The sequence below is a fragment of the Tachysurus fulvidraco genome, chromosome 20 (assembly GCF_022655615.1).
Source record: "Tachysurus fulvidraco isolate hzauxx_2018 chromosome 20, HZAU_PFXX_2.0, whole genome shotgun sequence".
Lineage (NCBI taxonomy): Eukaryota > Metazoa > Chordata > Actinopteri > Siluriformes > Bagridae > Tachysurus > Tachysurus fulvidraco.
The window spans coordinates 3,767,379-3,787,116 of NC_062537.1; the positions used below are offsets into that span (position 1 = coordinate 3,767,379).

General features: G+C 39.3%; 1 protein-coding gene across 4 annotated transcripts in view; it reads left to right on the plus strand.

Annotated features, from left to right (window-relative positions):
• Positions 1-19,738, plus strand: part of opn4xa (opsin 4xa) — a 32,141-nt gene that overhangs the window by 634 nt on the left and 11,769 nt on the right. For 3 of the 4 annotated variants that reach the window (XM_047804534.1, XM_027139366.2, XM_027139364.2), the window contains exons 2-4: positions 507-591; positions 697-757; positions 17,148-17,278. The gene's annotated coding sequence lies outside the window, so the exon portion shown is untranslated. Of the gene's footprint in view, positions 1-481; positions 592-696; positions 758-17,147; positions 17,279-19,738 lie in introns of those variants that run through there. The other variant, XM_027139363.2, reaches the window with a different exon arrangement.

The window sequence follows — 19,738 nt, forward strand, 5'->3', positions numbered from 1 at the left end:
ATTCATATAGCTTTATAGAGGAAATATAAACTTGAATTGCTTTTAAATCAATGTAAAGGTTGGGGACAGAAAATACTTATATGACAGTTTTGGTCGATTTGTGATATGTGCAAGAGAAATATTAGATGCAGCTGGTAAATACATATTTTCTATGAGATTTGATTGCACTGAAAGTCGGAGTGTAAGAACTTTTGACGAGAATAAACTGATTATTAGACTTGGGGGAGAAGTTAAGTGCAAATATGGTGAAGCCCATGATTGCACGTGAGGTTATGACCTAAAGTCCCAGCAGGGATTGGGATGTTTTCAAATGTAGAGAAGCATGCAGCTCTGGTGCCACGAACGCAAATAACAACTTTTGCGATCACAACAACACGCGCGTAATGCACGATACTGGTGAGCTGTGTTTCTGTGCATTCACCTCAACAAACTCTGAAATCGGATCGAAATAATTTTATGCATTTTTTTAAAAAATAAATATTGCTAGATTTTCTGACTCACCTTAGATTGGGCCCATGCAGACCTGCAGTTCACATAAAAACGCAGTTCCAGATGGATCGGGTGGCATTGAAGGATCCAAAATGCTTCAGAGTGAGTGTGTCCGTGAGGGATTCCCCCATAAATATTGCCGTTCATCATCCATTTATCCACAGTATCCAAGTGAAGTCCTTCGTGTTTGTGTTTCTGTCTTTACAGAGAAGTCTTGTCTGTGCGCACGGAGTCGCGCGATAACCGGATGCTGCTGAGCTCCGTGCAGGTAATTTGAGAGAAATCCACCATCACCGAATGCCAAAAACCAAATGAAGACATCAGGGCTCTCCGAGCTGGAGTCGGATCAGTCTACTGTTTACTTGTGAGCGCCGCACGTCTTTCCGCCGAAAGAGCGAAACGGGCATCCTGCGCCCAGGGTCACAAATTCAAGTAAATTCCTCGTGTGAACTTGAGACGCACGGACGCAGCGCATTTCATTTCTTCCCTCGCGGTTGCGATATTCCTGCGTAAATCAGATCCATTCGCTTCTCTCAACACTGATGCGCCTTTACGCGTGAAGCTGTGCCACTGATCGCACGCGCTTTAAATAGATTAATGGCTCTGACGTTTCTCTAAGTCCGCCCTCAAAGCTTTAATCATACGCGGATCGACTAGAGCAGCGCGATATGTCGTTTGTTAATCGATATCACGATATATCTATGTCTAGATTTTTGTCATTCTGAAATCACTGAACGCGGCAACATCCAAAAAATAATCCCTGTACCAAAACAACCGCACTCCAAAACATCAAGGCAGTGAACTGTACTTAATCTTGTATATGGACTAGAATCATTCAAGTGCAAGGTTTATACCTTTAATATACCTTTGCACTATGTACCTTTTTTGATCCCTCTAATATACCTTTGTACCTTTAATTAGACTTTAGGGTGAAGGCAAGCCAAATTAATTTACTATGGTTTTTCATGCACAAAGCAAACACAGTGCTTTACGAATCAGACAAAAAAAGTGAATGTAGAAAACATTTCAAAATAAAATTAAATTAAAGTGGAGGTTAACTGCTTAACTGTAAACGTGGTGGAACAGGAACGTTTTAAGGTCTCGATTTAAAGATGTCGAATGTCAGGCCACCTCAGAGGCTCTGTAACGGCTGGTTCTTTCTAAGAGCAGCATAAAGTGCTTTAAAGTTACCTCAGTGGAAATTAATGTCCAGGTAAATTAATAATATTAATATTGTATTGTAATAATATTACAATACAACTTTTTGTAATATTGTATATTAATAATATTAATTAATAATAATATTGTAATTATCATATCGATAATTAGACTTTAAAAGCTATTTTAAGGTGCACAACATGCAATGATCCAGGATAAAGATTACTTGATGGTACCATGTCAGCAAGAAGGAATAGTTCAGATGAGGCATGTCTTTTATTCTTAATGTATATCCACTTACTGTATATAGGAATTTTGATCCAAACCAAAGGAATCATTTTTATATACAGTAATACTTCATACATACAGACAGCTGCGAATAAACAAACAAACAAACAAACATCCCTCATGCACCATACCAGAGCCAGCTTTTTGTCACCTGCCTGTATGGGGTGAACTGGATTGAACTTCAGATCAATTAATAAATATAACATGACCCAGGCCATAACTCTTAACTCGTCATGAATTACACCTATCGTGTGAAATACGACGTTCGACTCCAAGGTGTTTAGTGTCACAAATAGCTGTTGGGGATTACACTGATGACAAGAGCTAGTAAGGCAACACTGCTCCTTCTGTTACTGCTGTTTGGCACCTGAGGATCTCCGGCCATTCTGTAGGTAATGGAACACCACCTGCCGCCTTTTGATCTTTTCCTGATGTTCTTTACTTAACCATTTATATTCTGGACCACTTATTTATATATAATTTAGTGGTGTAATGCAATGCCAGATCTGGATCTGGATCTTTTTAGCGCTCCGAATATTCATATCTGTATTCGAAACAAGCTGTGGGTGTGGCCTAAACTGGAAGGGCGTTAACGTTTGTGACTTTTTTTTTTGGTGTGTGTTTGTGAGTGTTTGTCACAGTCCTGTTGCACACCCCTAATCCAACCTCTAATCTAACCAGACCCTATGTGAACATTCCTCTGAACTTTCTTGTTGCCGCCTATATGTATCCGTTTAGAACACATTGTGTTCAATCTAAATAACTGATTTTTTTTAAGTTCCATCCCTACAACAGTATTTCAGCAAGAAGGAACGAAAACACACCCTCACTAAACTGGTTTCATTGTGGATGGTTTACTATTCAGCTATTAAACGTTTCAAATCCTCAAAGACGAGGCCTGGCTTGTTCAGCTTTCAGTAGGAATTAAGGTGAACATTTTTGAACCACGTCATGTGAACTGCATTCTAATGCACGTCTTTATTTAGTCTGTCACTCCAGGGGTGAATCCGTGGCCTGGGCTTACAGCAGTTATGCTGCGTGTTTCTTTGATTAATGTAAAATTAGCCTTTGTAGTGAAGTCATATAAATATGTGAGCAGGAGTAAAAAGTTTATAGATCCTTCGGCTTTATCTGGATTTGTGAGTGAATGGCTCGTAACCTGAGATCCAGATTTCTTTCAGAGCATCTGTCATCTTTATCAAAACAATGATTTAAACGGTCAATATTTGCTACTGAGCAGAACCTTATTTATTGACAATACCCTTCCAGTTCTTGATTCTGATTAGTGTTTCAGCCATGTTGATGCTTACAACTTTACAAAATAGTTTTTGTTCTTTTATATAATGTTTGAATGGTCTGCCTCGGATCCATTTATCGCTTTTCAACAGCGTTGAGGTCAGTGGCCAAAATATCTTCTGTTTGAGTAAATAGCTACTTGTGTTTACACATGTGTTTGGGATTATTGTCACACTGCATAACTCTTGGATCGTAGGCAGATGCCCTGAAGTGATGCTGTGGAGTTTCCTGATATGACTTTATTAGTGTTTATTGGTGACTCAGTTAAGCAAGCCTTCTAGATCTTAAAGAATCAAGAGCAGACACACACTTCTCCCATCACTAGGTTTTGGTGTTGCTATGCAGTGTTTTGTTTACTTCAGACATGTATATAGTCATAGAAAATCCTTTACATGGTGAAACTTGGACTTTATCCTGAACTGAAATGTTTGTCTTTTGCATGTAACCCGAATGCAATAACGATATGCAGATACAGGTCAAGAGTTTCAAATGATATTCACGACAAAGAACAGATTAATCAAAGTCGGACAGTTTTCCTTTTGCTGATCTTCACGTGTCCGGTTTTCCAGGAACGAACCTCGATACGGTTTTGTATCCCATCACCTCATGGTCTGATATGTTCTGTGATACTTTTCTGCTTGCCCTGACTGTAAAGAGTGATGATTCATTGCCTTCTTGCTCATGACCTGTCCCTGAATGATGTTATGTTTTGTGCTGATGCTCCAGGAACCTTTGTGTCATCTCTCTACACAACATTATCACATTGCTTTCTAGGAGTTTTTTTTTTTTAGAAAACGGTTGTATCCTGTTGTGGTAACCTTCCATAAACATGACTCATTATTATTTTTTTTTTATTATTATTATTATTATTATTATTATTATTATTATTATTATTATTATTATTATTATTATTATTATTATTATTATTATTATTTTATTTGTTTGTTTATCTATCTATCTATCTATCTATCTATCTATCTATCTATCTATCTATCTATCTATCTATCTATCTATTTATTTATTTATTTATTTATTTATGTTCAGTCAGTTACAAAATAGACCCCTAACTGTAGCCCCATGGTGCTCTGTCAGTTGTTTAGGAACTCTTTGTTGATGTATACAGATCTATGTAGGACATTTGGGAGGAAGAAACAGTGCTGGATTTCTTCCATGTGTGAACTGTTTGCTTGACTGTGGACCAGGGGAGGCCTGACTGTGTAGGAATTTTCGTAACCCTTTAAGGGTCCAACTTTTCCACAGCTTTAGAGCATTGTGGGGGTTTAGATCACATACTGATGGCCAGACACCGCGTTGGGAATGGGGTAAATGTGTTTTCTATAATCCTCAATGATTTAGAAAACAAACAAATAAGTTGGGGAAAATATTGGATCTTTATATATCGCATATTTTTGAGGAATTATTAAAGGATCAAACTAACAATAACACAACCTTTTAATAAATACATGACACTTTTGTCATATTCTGTTCTACGTTTGTCAAATAAGATTCTTTATTTTTTTTAATTCGAATTCAGAAATACAGGCTGATCTATAAGGTTCAGTGTTTTGCCTCATGCACCTTCCTTACATACAGATTTACATATTATTGGGTTAGAAAAATGCTGTTTCTGTATCAAGAGTACTAATTGTCTCTTTCCCTAATTAGTTTTTTTTAAATTGTGTTATTTTGTGTGAAAAGATCCTTGCCCTGTTTCAAACTTTCTTTTCTACCAATATTGATTTCTAAAGAGTGGCTTTACAGATTTACCAAAAATGACCAGCTGAGAAATATTAACTTGGAACAGGAAGGATTATGTACATTAGTGATCATTGCAGTTGTCGTCATCATCTTCTTCTCCTTCTTCTTCTTCTCCTTCTTAGTACTTCTTTCTTATTAGGAGGAGAGAAGGAGAAGGGGACGGACGAAGGAGAAGAAGGGGAGAGGAGGAGGAAGAAGGAGAAGAAGGGGAGGAGGAGGATGAGAAGGAGGAAGAAGGAGAAGAAGGGGGGAGGAGGAGGAAGAAGGAGAAGAAGGGGAGGAGGAGGAGGAGGAGGAGGAGGGAGAGGGAGAAGGCGAAGAAGGGGAGGAGGAGGAAGAGGCAGAAGAAGGGGAGGAGGAGGAGGAGAAGGAGGAAGAAGGAGAAGAAGGGGAGGAGGAGGAAGAAGGAGAAGAAGGGGCGGAGGGAGGAGCCTGAAGGACGAAGGAGGCAAGCTGGGCGGCGGCTGCTAAGAAGGGAAGAAGGGGCTTAGGAGGAGGAGGGCTGAGGAGGAGGAGGAGGATGCGGAGGGAGGGAGACAGGAGAAGAAGGTAGAAGGGGGAGGAGGCGGAGGAGGATTCTTCTTCTTCTTCTCCTTCTTCCTCATTCTCATCCTTGTTTCTTCTTCTTCCTCATTCTCATCCTTGTCTTCTTCTTCTTCTTCTTCTTCCTCATTCTCATCCTTGTCTTCTTTTTCTTCTTCTTCTGTCTCATGTGCCCTGGTTTGAGAGCCACTGCATTAATGAAGAGCCGTAAAGCCCCGGTGTTGCTTTTGGTCGACGGTTTATTTTAAAATTCTAATTGTAATTCACACTAAAAAGTGTGAGCTGTTTATTGATCCCTCATTAAAATAAATGACTTAGTTATATTTGTGCAGTTCAGCTATAATCACCAACATATTGCAGTTGTTGCTTGTCTTAATGAAGGTGTTCTGCTGTATTAAACGTCTTGCTATTACATTCTCGGTTATTTGATGATGTCTCACATGACCGGCTGCTGGTGCTTTGAACTGCAAAACACAATAGGAAAATTATGCTTGAGTCACCAGGGAACTTTGGGCAGTGGAAATTGTTTAATTGTTCTCTTTTCATGCCACAGTTATAGGCAGAGTGGCCAAAGATCAGAGTGCCACGCGACTCTGGATGCCGGTCATATGCTTGAAATTTCTCACACTCTGTTGGCTTCTTTCCCCAGCATGAGGTAAACATTTCATCTTGTATATGTCAGAGCTCCGAGTAACCTCGACTCAGATGTGTAAAAACGTGTTCTTTTTGATCAAGATGATCAATGTTCATGTGCTTTTGTGTACTTTATCACCCAAGTGATAAATGAGACTAAAGACTGCAACTTTTCACCTGGATTTCCTGAGTCAGAGGAAACATACGCAGCATAACATATAACAACATGTAGTTTTTTTACGTTCTTGGAGCTCTTCTCGTACCAACAGAGACCTCTGGACTGTGTCTTTGTATCCAGTTTAATCAGGTTTTTACTGTAGGTCACAGAGCACAGTTCAATGCAACATTTAAATACGCTTAGACTTTTAAGTAAACGGTGTCGTCATTTCATCCGCTAGCATTAGCATGTATTCTAACGAGCAAAAACAGTTGAATATCATTCTCTATATATATTTCAGGAAAAGCCACATTCTTGTAACTGACTGGATATCACTAAGAATTTTGCTGTAAAAAAAAAAGTGTTTCTAATTTCAATTCACTTCTAAACGTTCCAGCAAAAATCGACACGTCTTGTAACAGCATGTCTTAACATTCTTTAAATCATAATGACATTTCACCGAAAAGCTGAAAGCCTGAAGCTGAACTCAGGAATAGTAAAAGTTCTACTCACTGTTTATCTCAATGAAGTGGACAGCATGTTAAAAAGAGTCATGCCATGCCAAAATAATAAAAAGATAGATAGAGTATCTAAATAAATAACATAAAAAGTTCTTGCGTCTACTGCATATGCACTTTTTCTACAATACAGCAGTGCATTAAAGCGGTGTAACATTAAAACATCACTTCGGGATATTATTCGAGGCAGAGGAGTCTAACCTTTGCTGTGCCTCTCTTGGCTACAGTGGCCTCAGCAGGTCTGAAGGCATTATCTGGACTCGATTGTAAAAGCTACAGTGTTGTTAAAGTCACTGAATGCAGAGCGAGCTGGTTTATTGCAGAGGTCAGAGACAAGAGAGAGAAGTTTCCACTCGACCACGCGCCCGGGGTGTGGCAGCTCAATGCGGTAAACGCAGATAAGACGTGACTAATGTTTGGATACACAAATACACCTGGACTTTCATCGATGAATTTTGAATTTGGTGTGTGTGTGTGTGTGTGTGTGTGTGTGTGTGTGTGTGTGTGTGTGGTTTAAATCAGAAAGGTTTTCGACCTCAGATACATCACCTGTTTTCTAATTGATCTCTTCTACAGGTGTGCAAAGAACTGTTTTTGTCCATACCTACATTTCAAACCAATTTAACTGTGAAACCCTATTTCCCAAGTTATAAATAATTTAGTCGGGCAGCTTAAACCAGCGTGACACTGAGAAGGCAGTTACTTAAAATGGACTTATTTGTCTGTTAGCCTTCATATCTGACGTTTTTCTGCTGCTGGCATGAAAGCAAAAACCTCACCTGAAAGTCTTACTGCGTAAGAAAGCTGTTTAGAGTTGTTTATATCCTGACCCGCTAAGTGTTAACAGTTTCACTCTGTTAGCATCAGTTTTGATTGAGATGTTGGATAGTAGAACGAAATAAACAGAATCTGCTTCGTTTGTGGTTCGATACCGACTGCCGAAACGAGTGTCTCTTTAAATGAGATGTGAGGACATGAGACGCAGGCAAAACTTCAGGAAAGTCTGTTTCACTATACAGTACACAGGTTTTTCCCAGGTGTTTCCTACACATGTTATTGTGAGTACAAATCCTGATGATGCCACAGCCAGGCTGTGCTCGCTGGGTGGGAGGGATGACACACTCATTCTCCTCTATCAATCACAACCACATTAGCAAGCCATGGGGCATCTTTTATCTTACACATGTGGAAGTGGGCAAATAGCGCTTTCCTCCAACTGTGTTATGCTGCCACCCAGAGCAGCAGGTCAAAAAAGATGTGTGGAACAGTCTTCACGTGCCTCAGAGGAAGCAGAGTGGACATGCGTAATAACTGTGATGGTGTGAATAGGCCGTGATTAAATTTGAAGAAAACTGGGGGAAATAAGCAACAAAAACATATGTATGTATTTGTTGTTGTTGTTGTTATTATTATTATTATTATTATTATTATTATTATTATTATTATTATTATTATTATTATTATTATTATTATTATATGACCTTTCTAACACTAAGGTCTCCACCCACAAGACTGAATGCTCAAAGTCTGACTCACACCTTGTGATTAGTTCAGATTGTGTTAGAAATCTCACTGTGGTTATGTCATGCCTTTGTGTTGATACCGTTAATCATGAGGGGACTTTCTTTCTGCCCACAACCTGCTTAGTCACACCCTGGTCCTCAGGGGGTGCGTGCTGGTAACGTCACCTGTAACCTGCATGCTTTAAGGAAAAGCTATAGCATTAATAACCGTCACCTGGATGCAGTAATCAAGAAATATTCCTCTTTACTAGCCATGAATTCTTTACGAATCTCAGATCAGTCCAGTTCCACTGAGGTCTGTGTTGTGTAACCAGTGGGTCAATTTGATTTATTTATTCGTTTGAATTGTTTTATGGTGGTATTATGTAATCTCAGAGTTGTTGTCGTCATTGCTGTGTATTTATTACAAGCTTAATCAAAGCATTCTGCATGAATGATTCCTTAAAATACATTGAGATGCTTTTGTGCTCACCACGGTTGTAAAGAGTGACATGATTTTGATTTTCTTCATCCACATTGTGTTGTTAGGACTCTTGGCTCTTTACATTTCTAAATGCCTTATGCATTACAGAGTCGACTTTCACCATGAGGACTCTGCACATAACAAGGTCATGCTAATTGGCAGAGGAAGTGCCGTGGATTTCTCATTCCCGGAGAGCGATCTGAGACCGAATCAGGATACTGTTTCTTGCTTCCATTTGACCAAAGTCCTGATTTAATCCATCCACAATCATGTGTTTGAGGAGGAGGAGGGTGTCCATCCGGCCATGGCGCACAGGGACTTGGCAGTGCCATGCTGCCTGTGTAATGCAGTGGATCAAAAAAGGGCAGGCTGTTAATCCCCTCGCTGGAGTGGTGTCACTCTATACCCTGAGGATATAACGTGGCAGCTGGCCTGCTGAACTTGTCATGATCATGTATGGCCACAAAGCATAGCAGAGACTCACTTAAGCAGAATTAGAAAACTGTCAATGTTAATAAGGGTCATTTCTGACTTTCTGACTAGGACTAATACATACATACTAATAGTCAGGGATAAAACAACAACAACAACAGTGAGACAAATCAGTGATACAAACAGAAAGAAGCTTTGTTAATCTGGAATTATTAGATTAAGCTAATTCAGCAGGCAACTTCTCAGGACTACGTTTGGCTTTAATTTTGTTTGAACTCCGAAATTTTGTCTACTTTACGTGACTACTTTTAACGAATCGGTACATACTTAAATCGTGTGATATATGAATCACAGATTTATTAATGTGCACGTTTTTGAACAGAATTAATTACTTTAGCGTGAAACTGGAAATTTGATGCCTGCGTGTGGTTTTTCTTGAACTGTGTGTTTGACACATCCATTTCTGCACAAATAAAAAAAACCCTGTAAATAGTGATGTCATAAAACAGACATGTTTTTGTCATTACTGGCTGACGAGTAAAAACTAACGGTCGTGCAATCCCTATTTCTGATTTGTTTTGGTATCTGTTTGCTATCTACAACCCAAAATGTAAACCAGTCTCTTCCCTCAGGCCTTCTCTTCTGTCGTGACTCTGTAGTATCTGTCATAATGTCTCTGATCCTCCTCCATATGGCACCTAATGCAATACTTACGTGATAATAGATTAGGGTATCAGTGACGGCGAGTGCAGGTAAAGTAACCGAATCCACTTTAGAGGTGACTCCCTGCACATCAATCACTCACACACGACAAAAAAAAGGCAAGTTCAAAAGCAGCGTTCAACAAAACAGCCATCAAAGGTGTAGAGTACGGTTTAACAGAGAGGCCTTCAATGGGGTCCTTGAAGACTAGTTTTTTTTTTGCTGCAGCTGCATCTCTTTTGCTCATGTGTATTCTGGCATCAGCCTCGTGCTTGGATGTTACGGGTTCAAATCCGATATTAAGAACGCGTGAAAGTGAAAATACTTGTGTAATACCACGGAATTAGCATCAGAGCAGAGCTTTCCTGAGCTCTTTATCTACGCCCATTTTTGTTGCCAGCGTTTCTATTGTATATCCGTGGGAATAATTTGTTTTCATCTTGATGTTGCAGGAATCTCCTGTTGAACAACTACTGATAGTGACGTCCTTGACTCTTCCAGTCCAGTCTTCATGTCACCTACGACATGCGCTCCGTTATCATCCAGAATGCTGATGAGCTATAAATAAACGAGGGGACCTCGGCTAATCTGTGACCTTGAAGCTCAGTGTCTACACGATAATATTAATTGCATTACAAGGTCAGGGGAAGTAATGACATTTTAACTGGCTTAGTTCCAGCACGATCAACAGGAGTGTAGCAATGCCGTGTCGGTGTGAAGAATGAAGAATGTTTCAGAGGGCATGGCCTAAATTAAAGCCAAATGTCACACCTGGATTATTTTAGGCGAGGTATATTTGGCGTACTGCGTTTGGAACAAACTCAAAATTCCTCCAGCGCTTACAAATGTAATATAAACAAAAAAAAATGAACAAAAACAAAAAAACGAAAGGACAGTTTATGTTGCATGTATGACTCACAGATATGACTCCATATCTGTAGAATTCCATAGAATTGACACAACACAGTGAGCTTCATATAAGCCAGATCCTGCAAACAAAGTTCTTCCATATACAACGAATAGTTTTATCAAATACGCTGTTGGAAATACTTGAAAATACAAAACAAACCAAGTCCAAGCAACACAGTAATGTTTTAAAGAATACAAAAATCTAATTTCTGCAAAACCGACGTTCCTTTGGCAGCAGTTTTATTTCATGTTTTAGGAAAAAACCTGTCTTTGTAGCTCCATTGGTGCAGTATCTGTGGAAGCTCCTGGCTTTTTCTTGCTCCTGTTCCTCTCTTGGTGTCCCATTCATGGTGTTCCTCCTGCTTCTGGTGTAGAGAATGAACCTGAACCGTGAGCTGTGAAAAAATGTAAATGTACAAGTAATCCAAATAAGTTTTTTTTTTTTGTACATTTGTAGACTACCTTCACAAAATCACCTCAGAATCTCTCATGTTAAATCGGTATGTTTCTGCCTGACCTTATTTTTAACTTCTGAAGGTCAATAAACTTAATATGGTCTCATTTACGCTAATCAAACAAGGTCAGACAGGACAATCAGAGCACAATCAGAGAACCAGTTTCTTCCAGTTATCGAGCAGACCTTTACAAGTTTTTACCAATTTCTGACCCTTTTAGTTCATTATATATTTAGCTGTTTTCTCCCACTTTATATTTAGACATGATCAGCATATACCATTTGGCTCAATGTTTTTAGTTAAAATAATTACTAAAGATTATCTGTTGTGCTTGGCAGTCCTATTTCAGGTCCCTGTGTATGATGGTGTAGAGTAACATGAGTGAATAGACTCAGATTAAGGGGCCATCAATGCCTACAACCCTTCTACAGCCACCTCAAGAGTCTTGTCTTTGAGTCTTTGTTGATCCATCAGAAGGTTGAGACTGCACTTATACACCAGGTGCGTACTGTAACTACCTTTTCTCAGAAGGACCCGTTTATCATGAGGCAGACTATGGTGGGATCATAGGAAAACTTCAGAGTCTTCACAGACAGGTTCATGGCCGTGGATCCATTTAGTGATGGAAAAGACGAGACGAGATCATCAAGGTGCTCGAGTGAAGAGGATCAGAAATTCTGTTGTGTGCTTTCCAAGTGAAATCACTAGTGCTTGGATCTGGCAACTCAAACAGGAGAGCAACCTGCAGCAGCTCTGGGTGTTAAAAGCTGAGCTGAAGTGCACAAACTGAACACCTGCATAGCTTCATTGCCTGTCAAAGATGCTGTAGCATGAAGGTCATCATGATTGCATCAGCAACAGATCTGTTCATTCTCTCCACAAACCACGGAAGCTCTAGCGAGAGATCTGGACTAACTCTCAGATTAGCTGTGACCAGACAGTTGATGACGTTGATGATTATGGAGGTCAATACAAATGGCTTTTTCAGCATGTTGTTCATGCTAAATCAGAGTTTCCTTCTTCTACAGGACACCACACTCTTCCTGATGCCCGAGCTCATGATTGTTCTGATTGACAGGAAAGCAACTATTGAAGAGACCAGGTTTGTTTTCTTGGGCTCCTTGCAACACGTGGCTGTGATCCGGATAATCAGCTGGGAGCCCAGATTATGTGTTAGAACTTCTGATATGTAAAGAACTCTACGGTACTCAGCACTGTTCGTAGTAATAAAAGTGGCCTAAGCAAAAACACATCAGACACAAATTTAACACCACCGGATAAATATTTTTAGATTTTAATATTGGACGTTTTCCAACGGAGGCTGTTTTGTTGCAGTCCAGTGAAACACATCAGAGACATCCCTGTCCTACAGAAATCCAACGGTCGGTACACAGGCTCTTAGAAAATTGTAATCATATACAATATATGATAGTCACTGCGTACATTAACGCTAATGCGGATTTTGTGTAGGGTTCTAGATTTAGGTTTACTGTAGAGGAACAGAGTCACCTGATTGAGTGTCTCTCGCCCTCCTGCTTACTCAGGGACTCTGTGGACAGCTGTGTCTTAAACTACATTTGCTATGGGTGTTAGATTGCAATGATGAGGTACTAGTGTAGGTAATATGATTATTTTTTTCCATATGTCAAGCCAATGTTTAAGGCCAGGGATAGAGTTCAGAGTTGGAGAACTTTGACGTTTCCTGATCACGATGAAACCTACAGTATTTTGCGAGTGCTTCCCCAAAGCCTTTGTTGTCAGAGATTTAACAAACAGACTTCCACTGGTGAAAATGGATGTCTAGATAGCAGTATCTGTAAATGGTTGTAAATAGGCTTGATCATAGTTTAGCGAAATTTGGTTATACCCAATTGTTTATGACCTAATTAATGAACATTCCTACGACATTAACACAGTACTCAGCATTACAAAGCTTCCAGATGTGCCTTGTATCTTTATAGTCTCGCAAAAATAAATAGGAAGTGGTGCTGAATTCAATCAGTTCCTTCTGAGAAAAGATGAGTCACATGGGAAAGCTCAAAGCCGTGTAACAGTTTTCCTGGAAAACAAAAGCGATTAGAATGTTAAAGAAAATAAGTGAAAATATGCAAGTTTATAAACTTATACCGAATATTTAGTAGCTAAAGTGTAAATGATCATCCAGAATAGATGTATTATTTATTTTTATTTATCCCCCTGAGCTAAGACACCACACAAGCATCTTAGCTGTTAGATTTACAGCGTTCATGCTTGGGTTGATTTTATGTTTAATAATCGCTCCCTTCTTTCTCCACTTAAGATGTACAACAAATCCAGATGTATACATTTCTGCTCACTGAAGTGTCTAGATCTTTTTTGTACTTTTTTTACCTGCAGTGCCTGCTACTATTAGAGTAATTTAAACCACGCTGTGGCAAAAAGGCAGAACGCCACGCTTCAACTTTTCATCCCGACTCGACAGACAGTGTGAAATCCAGCCTCACCTGCCTGCCACTGTTGGCTATAATGAATGTAGCGGTGCCTGTGATATCCACCTGTTCAGCACTGATGCTTCGTTGCCCCGCGCTGTTCTTTTGAAACGCGTTCTCATGTTGCAAACGCTTGTCATCTCACGTGCGTGCCAGTAACGAATTCGGACGGAGGTGCAGGGATGTGCTTTTACAACACAGCTGCCCTGAACGTCTTCAGACAGCTGAGAAAACTGAAGATGAGGAAGACCGCTGACCCCATTCATGCACAGATCTTAACCTTTAGATTCGATTTTAAACTGAGGTGCAGCAGCTGTTAGAGAGTAACAACAGAAACACTGATGCATTTATTAAGCTCAAATTTCTTTCTTTCTTTTTTTTATACTGCAATCAAAGATACCAAAACTCACTTTTCAAATGAGATGTTTTCTTACTGTACCTTCAAAAGGCACAATAGAAAAGTCAATTTTAAGTGTTAAGACACATTTTAACATTCCACTCTCTTCTTTCTTCGTGTTTTTTTTTTTTTTTTTTTTTCCGTCGCTGAGAATCTACATCACCAAACACGCCAAAAACAGACATCTCTACCGGTTTCTCTCTGAAAAGCCGCGCAGTCCAACTATTTTCTACACATTATCTTAACAAGCGTTAGAGCTTCCTTTGACTGGAAAATAAAGACAGAGCATACTGTAGGAGGGGAATGAAAAAAAAGTTTCAAAAGAGAAACGGGATCCCTGTGTACCACAAAGAGACTTGGCTTAAAGGGATCATTAAGGCTAGAGAAAAGCCAGAGCTTCTTAAAAGCAGATGGGACTTTCGGGCTGACGCTGGAGGGCAACACGCAGAAAAAGGCGAGAGACCGCATGAAGGGCCCCGTTGGTGACACATGTCCTAGCTAGGCTGCCTTTACTCGCTTGGCCTTTGGTGTGTCATCCGATTTCAGAGCCTCGGAGGCAGCGTAGACCAGGTTGAACCACCCAATATTTTGGCAAGGGGCTGACAGATAATAGCAAAAAATTATCACGATAATAAAGTGAACCATAAGGGAGTCAGTGGCGGGTTTATATTAATAGGTATTTTGGGAATAATAAAGATAAAGCTTATCAAATAGCACCACGCCTGCTTGCTGGGCCACAGGTAATCTCACGGCTCTCTGTAAGGTGGCCTATATTTCAGTCCCTGTATTAATAATTGGATATTGAACACAGGTTTTTGTGATCTGCGATGAATTTGTACTTTTTTAAATAATGGATTGAATACTGCTCCAAAGTCAATATAACCAAATCCAGAACCTTCTCATGGAATTGTGTGACTTCTGATGGCAACTCGTTGATACCAGAAACTAATTTAGTAGTTTTCCAGAAAAGGGGTTGAATACTTTTTCCCCCTCAAGTTGGTCTGGGCTGATTCCCACCCACCAGCCATCATCACATAACTGCAACAAACCAGAGAGGGTGATGGCTAACACGTAAGGCCAGCTTTATGAACTGCATCTTTTTATTATCAGGATTCAAACCTGCAGTCTCTGTAGGATAAAGCGACACTTTTTCTATTGCACAATATTGTCATCTCTTTTGTGTGTCTTTTGGTGGAAGGTTCGGGGGGGGGGGGGGGGTTTGAACACTTATGCAAGACACTGTACATGATATCAGTTTACCTCTTTAGTCATGGAATTTATTAAGACAGATGCCCAACACACATTATTTAGGGAAGTTGATCCACGTTTCTAGACAGATAAAACGTGCGGTCTCTCTGTTTTGCCTGTAGCTTTGAGTTTTAATGGAAACTGGAATTTTTTACAGAGGCGGTGAGGTAAAGTGGACCATCAGCCCCCACTATCCCCACTGTACCACAAGCGGTGTAAGATCAAGGCTTGTTCTACCCCAGGTAGAACTTGTGTGTACTGTATGTGTGCCGGTCCCGGAGGAGCCAGAGATAGAAACGTGCACAGAGACAATATTATTTGCAGCTGTGGAGGCGTACTCAGGACCGCCAGCGCTGTTTCTCCAGGCTGTGGTTATGGTGCATTTCCTCTGTGTCCACAGGATGGCAGTGAATTTGCAGATTTAATGTGAAATATATCAAATATGAGGTGCGAGTATTAACGGCTGTTGTATTAGAGACTGAAGCATTTTAAAGTAAATGGAAAAAAATGATCAGAATAATTTAAAGAATATGCAGTAATATAGTATAACTGTATGTGTGTGTGTGGGCTGCAGGTTTGGGTGAAATGGAAATAGCATGCGGTCGACCTCTGGGTTCGTGTGAAAGTCAGGGTTCAGTGAGGGTCATGTTTTGGAGTCGTTTTTGGGGAAGAGACGTGGAATGCATTCAAGTAGCCCGGAGCCACGAATACAAAGCTTCAGGATCTAAAAAACATCCCATTCATCTACGGCAAATCTGTCTCGCAGCGTCTCCGCCTGAAAGCTTCATCTCCTGTCGTGTAGACATGATAGCTCAGAAAGAAATGTGAAAGACTTGTTTAGAAATTCGACCACTGAGATAAAAACAGAAATGCGTGAGTCTGGATCGGGGAACGAGAGATGACGGAGCTCACCGGTCGTTCCTGTCTCAGAGAGCTTTATAAACAAACTGTTTTTTTTACTATGATGCTCGTGCATTATTGCTGATTTCTGAATGTATGACATGAATGAAACGTGCAGGACACACATCATATTTATTTTCACTTCTGTCTTACTGCTGAATTTGTGTGTAAATATTCTAGTTTCAACATTCAACATCTAGTACACTGACTGCACAGATTTAAAGTAGGAAACAGGAAAGTAAGTGTATACTATTCCTGCCTTACACTCAATCCTCCCTGGATTGAATTGTCTGAATAAACAAAGAGACAAATCCAGCATTAAAAATTTGTTATTATTTTATTATTTTCTTTCCCGCACTGAATCACAGGGGCATGCGTTTGTGTACATGCGTTTGTGTCCCAACCTTAAACCATTTTTAAATTAGTTATGAAAACAAAAAACGTCATGACCTGAACACGGTTAATATGTTCTTATGAAAACACAGGGGTTAAAATCATGAACCTCTCAGCTTCCGCTTCACTCCAACAATCACTAAAACACACGTCATCAGCTCTGGTCTGTCTCCAAGTTCCCTGAATTAATCAGCGCTCCCCTTCATGCACTGAACTATATAATTGAAAGGGATGTCTTTTTTATATTTAATGTTATAAAAGAATTTCAACAGCATTAACACCTCACATTTTGTCTTATATTCCTGTATCTGTCAGACTAATCGATACTTTAATCAGAGACTTTAATCTGTATTACAGCAGTGAGGTGGTAAGTATTCAGTACTGATGGTCTTTACTACAGCAGATGTTCTCCTACAGGTCTGTCGGTTACCGCTTGCTGTTCACGTGTTACTTTCTCAGAGAAAATAAAGCAACTGACAAAGGAGGCGATATGTCCGATCCAAGCCTGTATAAAACAAGTGACCGGAGGGAAGACAGAGGAAGAGAAGGTAGGTTTTACAGTTTACAGTCAGTCAAATGTCTGGATTCACTAAATTTGTGATTTTACTCCTTGCTTATCGTCATTGGCGTGTTTTTACTAAAACAACTGATCACAGTGATGTTTTGTACATTTCTCTTGATCTCCAGCTTTAAATTTTTATTACAATTAATTCTGTTAAATTATTTGGGAGGACTAGAAGCTTCTAAAGAGGGGATTTGGGGATATTTATTAATGTTTGCAGTCAATTTTTAAAAGTCTGGTTATTTGTGGGAATTTAACGGGCTAATTGAGGTAATAATTGGGCAGTGAACATGATTAAAATGAATGAATGAATAAATAAATAAATAAATAAATAAATAGGTGGTGTTTTTACAGTAGTGAAACAACGGTGAACAGTAAATGTTACAGCTTATATTGTGTACAGTGTTAATAAAGATGTGTATTAAAGATGTCAAAGTAATTGCACTCGGCTCGTACTCCGTGTTTGAGCTACGACCGTGGCTCGTTTCAGGAAACTACTTTAGGCTTTCAAAGAACCAAATTAGAAGCACGCACACTCGCTATGATTTATGACCTTTCAGTCTACAGGTGTGCCCAGAAGCAGGCAGCGGAAACTTTTGCATCATCTGATAAATGAAGCTTGTTTAACAATATGACACACATCATTTTTGAAGAAGAACTAAGAAGAATGTTTTTAATGAAAATAACCGAGCAGGTCATGTAAAACAAGAACAATGTCATATCCCTTAATGACTTATACACACGTATTCATGACTATGCCATCAATCCTTCATTTATTTTCATCAAGCACTTTATCCTGCTGTAGGTTTCAGGGCAATATGTAAAGCCAACAGAAGCCTTGATCAACATGAACGTATAGAATAAGTAAGGAATAAACATGGATGTGGTGTTCTATGGAAATAATCAGGGATGTCATTTTGAAATCCTTTAGCTTTACCTCTGTTACAAAGCACAAAGACACCGGAGACTGTACAGAAAACCTGACCTCATGGTTACACACAACATGAGTTCTGCAACGTCCACAAGTACCACATGATAACTTATTATACTCTTATACTAAACAGAACTCTTCACATGAAAGCAGTAAACTCTCTTGTACTTCCTATGTTTTTAAACTCCCCAGTTCTATGTAACCAAAACCCTCCATTTCTTCATCCTTTCACTGCGATCTCTTTCCTCGCTCGGCCTCACCTTGAAGGTTGACTCTGTGTTTAAGAAGACTGTTACAACCTCAGGCCTCCAAAGTGGTATTAGAGCCTCTGTGTTTAATGGAGGATGACTGACATGAGGTCATGTCCTGTGGTGTAACCTGTGTGTGGGTCAGCCATCAGTGATCACCCAGACCAGGATTGTGTGTTGCGTGTGTTATCACCTTTAACCTTTGACCCTTACTCCCTGTAGGCTAATATCCTCATATTGCTCTGATTTTGAAGGCTGGATTACAGCAGATCCCTATTATAATGTGTATTTATATCACTGGTTTGTTTTTGCCGCTGAGATTTACTAAAATTACAAACTAGTAGCTTTAAGTGAAGCTGTTATTAGCAGTCTGTTACTAAGTGGTTGAAGTGTGAATGCAGACGCCATTGTGTCGTACGTGTGAACGGACAAGGTGCCGTTTCCTCGTCGTCCTCAGGCTTTGTGCGTTTGTGCTGTTTAAATCCCTCGTTTTATATTTTTAAGCATATATGATCCACATTTGCCAAAATTACCTAAACAGAACACTCTAGATAATTTTAGATTACTTTACCATGAATTGTGACATAAGACTTGTAAAAGGTGGTTAAAACAAATTATGTGATAGTGCCCCCTGGTGGTAGCACTTGATTTTTATCGAGAGACTAATGGGGCAGTGATATTTGGTGTATTTTCCTCCTTATTGGTGGTCCAACTTTTACTACTTGTCTAAAAAAAAGCCACTTTACCATTTTCTGGTCACGTGTCTGATTAATGTTTGCTAATGAATTAGAGGGAAAAAATAAATTCAAATCCTGTATTTAACTAATTTTTACCAGAATTTGCCAATACTTCATCTGATGCTAAAGGAACCCGTTCTGTTGATGTGTAGCACACAGTCAGTGACTGAATAAGAGAAGAAGAGACTTTTGTGGTTCGTAATAAATACTTTGAAGGTCTAAATAAAAATGTACGATTTTTAAATATATATATTTTTATTCCTTGAAAAATAGAGTTAATAGTATTCCATTTCAATACTTCTCAATAATGAAAACAATAATGCAAAAATAATACTTTATTTTTTATATTTATATTTTATATTTCAGAGAATTAAACAAATACTATCTGTAATATTTTTGAAAGAAGGAGCCCAGGATTTAATTTCCTGTTTGTTCCAAGTCTTGTTTGCATTTTACAGGGTTTTTTTTAAAGGTTCATAGTAAAGGTAGAAAATATGGAAAGCTTTAACTAAATAATTATCAAGAATAAT